The 8,571-nt window shown below is 41.1% G+C and overlaps 1 long non-coding RNA gene across 1 annotated transcript; it reads left to right on the forward strand.

Moving 5' to 3' along the window:
* Positions 1-539: 539 nt before the first annotated feature.
* On the forward strand, positions 540-1,658 carry LOC106589243 (uncharacterized). The gene is made up of 2 exons (XR_001324809.3): positions 540-942; positions 1,385-1,658. It is a non-coding gene; the product is annotated as an uncharacterized LOC106589243 (long non-coding RNA).
* Positions 1,659-8,571: the final 6,913 nt, after the last annotated feature.

Raw genomic sequence — 8,571 nt, forward strand, 5'->3', positions numbered from 1 at the left:
ATTTTGTCTTTTAAATAATATAGACTTTTATTTATTAGAGACACTTGGATGTTTTTTTTATTTAACTGGTTATACTGTCATTTACTGACAGCTGAATTTTTATTTTTCACAAGGGAACTTCAGAAAGGACCATTCTTTTGCCTTTTTAAGATGCACCTTAAAATGATTTCTAAATATCTGATAAAGTATCATCAAAGAAGATCATGTCTCGTAAAGCTGTACTAAAAACCCAAGGTGAATGTACTTTGAACAATTTTACTGTGTGCTCTCAGTATGTTGCGTCCCTGAGACTGCGTTCTCCAACAGTCCAAAGGCGCGTCATCGCACATCACCTTGTGTCCGCACCTGAGTCGGCACTTTTGGAAATGACATTACTTTCTGGACTTCAAATAACTTTTTGAAAAGGAAATATTTAACTTCCGTTACCATGGCGCAAATACAAGAAAGGGAAGTGGAGGTCGCGGAGAGGAGATATCGGGGACTTGGTCGCTGTAAATGTGCCTTTTGGTTTGCGGTGGGCCACGACGTAGTTGGAGTGTTTATATTGCTGACCGGGGTGTTTGCAGACATATTCTGCCACGACTTGTTCATCTATGCAGGGGCCGTCATCATCTTCCTCAGTCTCATCTGGTGGGTGTTCTGGTTCTCGGGGAACATCGAGGTGCCACCTGAGGAACTGGAGGATGACGTTGGCTTGGTCAAACTAAAGAACAAAGGGATCAGCGGTGTTGTCAGGAAGGTTTCCAACGGTCTCACTAACGGAATTAGGAACTCATTCCGAAGGAACGGGAGTGCCAAGGGAGAGCGGCCCCGAACAACGGATGGAAATGTTACCTCTAACCAGCAGCAAGCCCCTGTCACTCTTTCCGTTATTTATCAGAACACAACAGAAGCTTCATCTAATGAACTTACCAGACAGACACTGGCAATATGATTTTACAGGTAATTTCGTTTCAAGTTTAACTATTGGCAACATCATAATAATAGTGTTCTGTTATAAGCCCATAATAGACATTTCATTAACTGAATCATAATGTAATGTTTCGGATAAGCAGGCAAAATAAGCCTATATTTGCCTCACTGGTAATGATTAAACAACATCAAGGTCACTGGAAAGAGTCCACATGTCTACCTATCTGCTATTTTGTAGATAAAATGGCAGACTTTGTACTCTGCATAAGTGGTATAAGATAATTTTGCTGATAATGGTGCCAAAAAACGTGCACATGCAAATTAATTTTCATTCTTATGTTTTGATTAAGTAGAATTGTTGCATTAATCCTTACAAATGCTCCTCAAAATAATTAATTTGAGACATTTTTAGGAAAGAATAGAATCCCTTTTAATTATTTAGTATACTTATGTTATTTTTTTCCCAATGCAGGTTAAGAGCATTTTCTCTGGATCCAAGAGCAGTCTGCAGGAACCCGAAGATGCATTGCACACTGTGACTGTGCCAACAAAGTAGCTGATTAGAGTAATGAGATTGATTGCACTCTGAGACTATATAATTGTTCATAACATGGCATTTGATAGCGTCACTGTAAATGTAACATTATTTTGTACAATAACATACCTCTGCATTTCTTTCTAAAGTCATATTTTGTGAATTGTTTATAAACTATTTATAGCAAAATAAAAATGTACAACAGATCAAAGTTTGTCACATGCACAGGATACAGCAGGTGTAAACGGAACAGTGAAATGCTTACTTGCAAGCTCTCTTCAACAGTGCAGTACAAATATAAATATCAATATATACTGAGTGTTCAAAACATATACATTAAGAACTCCTGCTCTCTCCATGACATAGACTAAGCAGGTGAAACCTATGATCCCTTATTAATGTTACTTGTTAAATCCACTTCAATCAGTGTAGATGAAGGGGAGGAGACAGATTAAAGAAGGCTTTTAAGCCTTGAGAGACAATTGAGACATGGATTGTGTGTGTGCCATTCAGAGGGTGAATGGGCAAGACAAAAGATTTAAGTGTCTTTGAACAGGGTAGTAGGTGTCAAGCCAGGCACATTGGTTTGTGTCAAGAACTGCAACGCTGCTGGGGTTTTCACACTCAACAGTTTCTTGTGTGTATCAACACACTGATATATACATCATGTTTGTCCAAATTTCTCAAGCTCTCTACATTTTGGTTGGAATCGTTGATTGACAGCAATACTTAAACTTTGTCTCAGATTTTTTAAACAGATTTAAGTCAGGACTGAGACTGGACCATTTTTTTAATTTCACCTTTATTTAACCAGGTAGGCTAGTTGAGAATAAGTTCTCATTTGGCCAAGATAAAGCGTAGCAGTTCGACACATACATCAACACAGAGTTACACATGGAATAAACAAAACATACAGTCAATAATACAGTAGGAAAAAGAAAACAAAAAGTCTATATACAGTGAGTGCAAATGAGGTAAGATAAGGTGATAAATAGGCCATGGTGGCGAAGTAATTACAATATAGCAATTAAACACTGGAATGGTAGATGTGCAGAAGATGAACGTGCAAGTAGAGATACAGGGGTGCAAAGGAGCAAGATAAATAAATAAATACAGTATGGGAATGAGGTAGTTGGATGGGCTGTTTATAGATGGGCTATGTACAGGTGCAGTGATCTGTGAGCTGCTCTGACAGCTGGTGCTTAAAGCTAGTGAGGGAGATATGAGACTCCAGCTTCAATAATTTTTGCAGTTCGTTCCAGTCATTGGCAGCAGAGAACTGGAAGGAAAGGTGGCCAAAAGAGGAATTGGCTTTGGGGGTGACCAGTGAGATATACCTGCTGGAGCGCGTGCTACAAGTGGGTGCTGCTATGGTGACGATAAGGGAATTTATATGCTTAAAGGTAATGATTAAAGAATTCCACCCTGAAACGTAACTATTAGTGATTATTAGTTTATGTAGCATGTATAATGAATAATTAAAGTACTAAATGTAAGTCCAATAAGGTTCGGTACAGACATGTGAGGGAGAGAAATGTGTGTGTGTGTGACTAAGAAGATACCGAGAACAATTAAACTGTGTATGACCTGACCTGGCTAGAACTCTGAGAAACTTACGATAGGACAGGGAGTCCTTTCAAGGTTCCTCTAATCTCGGGGGGATGGAACTGCCAGTTTGGTAGTGATTAACAGTGGTGAGAACCATGGGGAAGGATACATTCCACCTACTGTTCATGTGTATGTATGTGCGTAGGCTATCTACTGTTTGTGTGGAGGTATGTGCCTAAGTAGGGAGTGAGTTATAAAATGGCATGTCTTTGTATTGTGGACTTTAGAACGTTCTCGTGAATAAACTGTACGAACCTTTTGCATAAGCTGAGTCTTTGCCTAATTATTATTAAACCCAGGGTCTTACAAACCTCGGGAATTAGTCAAAGCTTTAATAATTGTTAGTTATTATCATTGGGATTGAAAATTCTCGTGACAGGTGACCAGTGAGCTGAGATAAGGTGGGGCTTTACCTAGCAGAGACTTGTAGATGACCTGGAGCCAGTGGGTTTGGCGACGAGTATGAAGCGAGGGCCAGCCAACGAGAGCATACAGGTTGCAGTGGTGGGTAGTATATAGGGCTTTGGTGACAAAACGGAGGGCACTGTGATAGACTGCATCCAATTTGTTGAGTAGAGTGTTGGAGGCTATTTTGTAAATGACATCGCCGAAGTCGAGGATCGGTAGGATGGTCAGTTTTACGAGGGTATGTTTGGCAGCATGAGTGAAGGATGCTTTGTTGCAAAATAGGAAGCCAATTCTAGATTTAATTTTGGATTGGAGATGCTTAATGTGAGTCTGGAAGGAGAGTTTACAGTCTAACCAGACACCTAGGTATTTGTAGTTATCCACATATTCTAAGTCGGAGCCGTCCAGAGTAGTGACGGGTAGCTCTGAAACCAGATTGCACAGCGGAGAAGGTAGTGTGGGATTCTAAATGGTCGGTAATCTTTTTGTTAACTTGGCTTTCAAAGACCTTAGAAAGGCAGCGTAGGATAGATATAGGTCTGTAGCAGTTTGGGTCTAGAGTGTCTCCCCTTTGAAGAGGGGGATGACTGCGGCAGCTTTCCAATCTTTGGGAATCTCAGACAATACGAAAGAGAGATTGAACAGGCTAGTGATAGGGGTTGCAACAATTTCAGCAGATAATTTTAGAAAAAGAGGATCCAGATTGTCTAGCCCGGCTGATTTGTAGGGGTCCAGATTTTGCAGCTCTTTCAGAACATCAGCTATTTGGATTTGGTTGAAGGAGAAATGGGGGAGGCTTGGGCGAGTTCCTGTGGGGAGTGCATGGCTGTTGACCGGGGTAGGGGTAGCCAGATGGAAAGCATGGCCAGCCATAGAAAGATGCTTATTGAAATTCTCAATTATAGTGGATTTATCGGTGGTGACAGTGTTTCCTAGCCTCAGTGCAGTGGGCAGCTGGGAGGAGGTGCTCTTATTCTCCATGGACTTTACAGTGTCTCAGAACTTTTTTGAGTTTGTGCTACAGGATGCAAATTTCTGCTTGATAAAGCTTGCCTTAGCTTTCCTAACTGCCTATGTATATTGGTTCCTAACTTCCCTGAAAAGTTGCATATCACGGGGGCTATTCAATGCTAATGCAGAACGCCACAGGATGTTTTTGTGCTGGTCAAGGGCAGTCAGGTCTGGAGAGAACCAAGGGCTATATCTGTTCCTGGTTCTAAATATTTTGAAAGGGGCATGCTTATTTAAGATGGCATTTTTAAAGAATGACCAGGCAAAAACCTTACATTTATTCCAGGATACCCGGGCCAGGTCGATTAGAAAGGCCTGCTCGCTGAAGTGTTTTAGGGAGTGTTTGACAGTGATGAGGGGTGGTCGTTTGACCGCAGACCCATTACGGATGCAGGCAATGAGGCAGTGATCGCTGAGATCTTGGTTGAAAACAGCAGAGGTGTATTTGGAGGGCAAGTTGGGTAGGATGATATCTATGAGGGTGCCCGTGTTTACGGCTTTGGGGTGGTACCTGGTGGGTTCATTGATAATTTGTGTGAGATTGAGGGCATCAAACTTAGATTGTATGATGGCCGGGGTGTTAAGCATGTCCCAATTTAGGTCACCTAGCAGCACGAGCTCTGAAGATAGATGGGGAGCAATCAGTTCACATATGGTGTCCAGGGCACAGCTGGGGGCAGAGGGTGGTCTATAGCAAGCGGCAATGGTGAGAGACTTGTTTCTGGAAAGGTGATTTTTTAAAAGTAGAAGCTCGAATTGTTTGGGTACAGACCTGGATAGTAAGACAGAACTCTGCACGCTATCTCTGCAGTAGATTGCAACACCGCCCCCTTTGGCAGTTCTATCTTGTCGGAAAATGTTATAGTTAGGGATGGAAGTTTCAGGGTTTTTGGTAGTCTTCCTGAGCCAGGATTCAGACACGGCTAGGACATCCGGGTTGGCAGAGTGTGCTAGGACAGTGAATAAAACAAACTTAGGGAGGAGGCTTCTAATGTTAACATGCATGAAACCAAGGCTTTTACGGTTACAGAAGTCAACAAATGATAGCGCCTGGGGAATGGGAGTGGAGCTAGGCACTGCAGGGCTTGGATTAACCTCCACATCACCAGAGGGACAGAGGAGGAGTAGGATAAGGGTAGGGCTAAAGGCTAAAAGAACTGGTCGCCTAGTACGTTCGGAACAGAGAGTAAAAGGAGCAGATTTCTGGGCACGGTAGAGTAGATTCAAGGCATAATGTACAGACAGAAGGTATGATAGGATGTGAATACATTTGGGGGTAAGCCTGTGCATAGAGTGACGATGATAGAGATATTGTCTCTAAAAATATCATTTAAACCAGATGATGTCATCGCATGTGTGGTAGGTGGAACTAAAGTATTAAATAAGGCGTATTGAGCAGGGCTAGAGGCTCTACGGTGAAATAAGGCAATAAATACTAACCAAAACAGCAATGGACAAGGTATATTGATGTTAGCGAGAGGCATGCATAGCCGAGTGAATCAAAGGAGTCCAGTGAGTGGCTTCAGACAGCTAGCAAGTTAGCAGAAAGGCCTTAGAGGGACGTCGCGACGGACCAAAGTCTGTTGTGGCCCCCTCGTGCTATTACATCGGCAGACAGAACAGCATGGCTCCGTGTGGTAAACCAGGCCAATTGGGGAAATAGTTATGGTGGCCAAAGAATTTGTCTGATGGGCCTCTTAAGTTAACAGTCCGATTGTCTCGCAGAAAAATAAAACCCTAACCCCGGGTTAGGTTTTCAGAAGACTGACGTGGTTTTCCTCTAACTTTTTACCCGGGCTTTTCTCATTTCATATTTCCTAACAAACTCCACAGTCCTTACCGGTGACAAGCATACGGGTAACATGTTGCTGCCACCACAATACTTGAAAGTACAAAGGAATCAACAACATTGCATTCACCCCATATTACTGGCCTGTATGACAAAGTGTTTAAAAAACCCACTCTAAATCATCCATTATGTTTGCAACAATGCTATTACGTAATATTGCAAGACAATATGGCAAATAAATTTACTTTTTGGCCTAAATTAAAAACTACAGGTTCGGGTCAAATCCAACACAATACAGAGTGAAACCCTGTGTATTTTCAAGTATTGTGGCAGCAGCATCATGTTATGGGTGTGCTTGTCATCGACAGGGACTTATGTGTAAGTTAGATACAAGCGTCCTTACTAACTCAGTTGCCAGAGAGGAAGGAAACTGCTCAGGGATTTAATTAAAACAGTTACGGAGTTAATGGCTGTGACAGGAGAAAACTGAGGATGGATCAACAACATCGTAGTTTCTCCACAATACTAACCTAATTGACAGAGTGAGAAGAAGGAAGCCTGTACAGAATAAAAATATTCCAAAACATGCATTCTGTTTACAACAAGGCACTAAAATAATGCTGCAAAAAATGTGGCAAAGCAATTCACTTTTTGTCCTGAATATAAAGTGTTATGTTTGTGGCAAATCCAATACAACACATTAATGCGTACCGCTCTTCATATTTTCAAGCATAGTGGTGGCTGCATCATGTTATGGGTATGCTTGTAGTCATTAAGGACAGGTGAGTTGAAATGTAATGGAGCTAAGCACAGGCAAAATCCTGGAGGAAACCTGGTTCAGTCTTCTTTCCACCAGACACTGGGAGATTAATTCACCTTTCAGCAGGACAATAAGCTAAAACACAAGGCCAAATCTACACTGGAGTTGCTTACCAAGAAGACAGTGAATGTTCCTAAGTGGCCGAGTTACAGTTTTGACTTAAATCTGCTTGAATTGTCAAGACCTGAAAATGGTTGTCTAGCCATGCTCAACAACCAATTTGACAAAGCTTAAAGAAGTTTGAAAAGAATAATGGGCAAATGTTGCACAATTCAGGTGTGGAAAGCTCTTAGAGACTTATAGAAAGACTCACAGCTATAATCGCTGCCAAAGGGGATTCTAACATGTATTGACTCAGGGGATTGAATACTAACACTAATAGATATATTAGTGTTTTATTTTTCATATTTAAATTCTTTACAAATGTTAGAATTACACTTTGTCATTACAGAGTATTTTGTGTAGATTGTTGACAAAAAAATGAAAATTAAGTCTATTTGAATCCCACTTTGTAACACAACACAATTTGGAAAAAATCAATGGGTGTGAATACTTTCTGAAGGCACTGTATATATATATTTTTGATTTCACCTTTATTTAACCAGGTAGGCCAGTTGAGAACACGTTTTCATTTACAACTGCGACCTGGCCAAGATAAAGCAAAGCAGTGTGACACAAACAACAACACAGAGTTACACATGGAATAATGAAACGTACAGTCAGTAACACAATAGAAAAGTCTATATACAGTGTGTTGCAAATGAAGTAAGATTAGGGAGGTAAGGCAATAAATAGGTCATAGTGGTGAAATAAATTACAATTTAGCAATTAAACACTGGAGTGATAGATGTGCAGAAGATTAATGTGCAAGTAAAGATACTGGGGTGCAAAGGAGAAAAAAAAATTATAATGACAATATGGGGATGAGGTAGTTGGGTGGGCTATTTACAGATGGGCTATGTACAGGTGCAATGATCTGTAAGCTGTTCTGACAGCTGATGCATAAAGTTAGAGAGGAAGATATGAGTCTCCAGCTTCAGTGAATTTTGCAGTTCGTTCCAGTCATTGGCAGCAGAGAACTGGAAGGAAAGGCGGCCAAAGAGGAATTGGCTTTGGGGGTGACCAGTGAAATATACCTGCTTGAGCGCGTGCTACATCCACACTTTGAGGTTGGAATTATATTGTGAAATTGTGAAAATTATAATTCTGTTTGAGTGTAAGATCTATTTAAAAGACAACATGAAATTTCAGTCTGTGTCAGTGGGATGGAGTTTTGTCCTGCCTGGTGACATCATTAGTTAATAGACTGGGGGGCGGGGGGTACTCAGTGCATTTACCTACTTTCTGTGGTGAATAACACCCTCGTGCTGTGGGTATAGTTCCTCTCTCGTTCTGAAATCTCACCAGTCTCTGTGTAGCAGAGGGATTTCCCCTACATTACACATTATTTACATATTATGTATTCTCTTTTAAAACCAGAACCCCATA

This window comes from Salmo salar, chromosome 28 (genome assembly GCF_965601325.2).
Source record: "Salmo salar chromosome 28, fSalSal1, whole genome shotgun sequence".
Taxonomy (NCBI): Eukaryota; Metazoa; Chordata; class Actinopteri; order Salmoniformes; family Salmonidae; genus Salmo; species Salmo salar.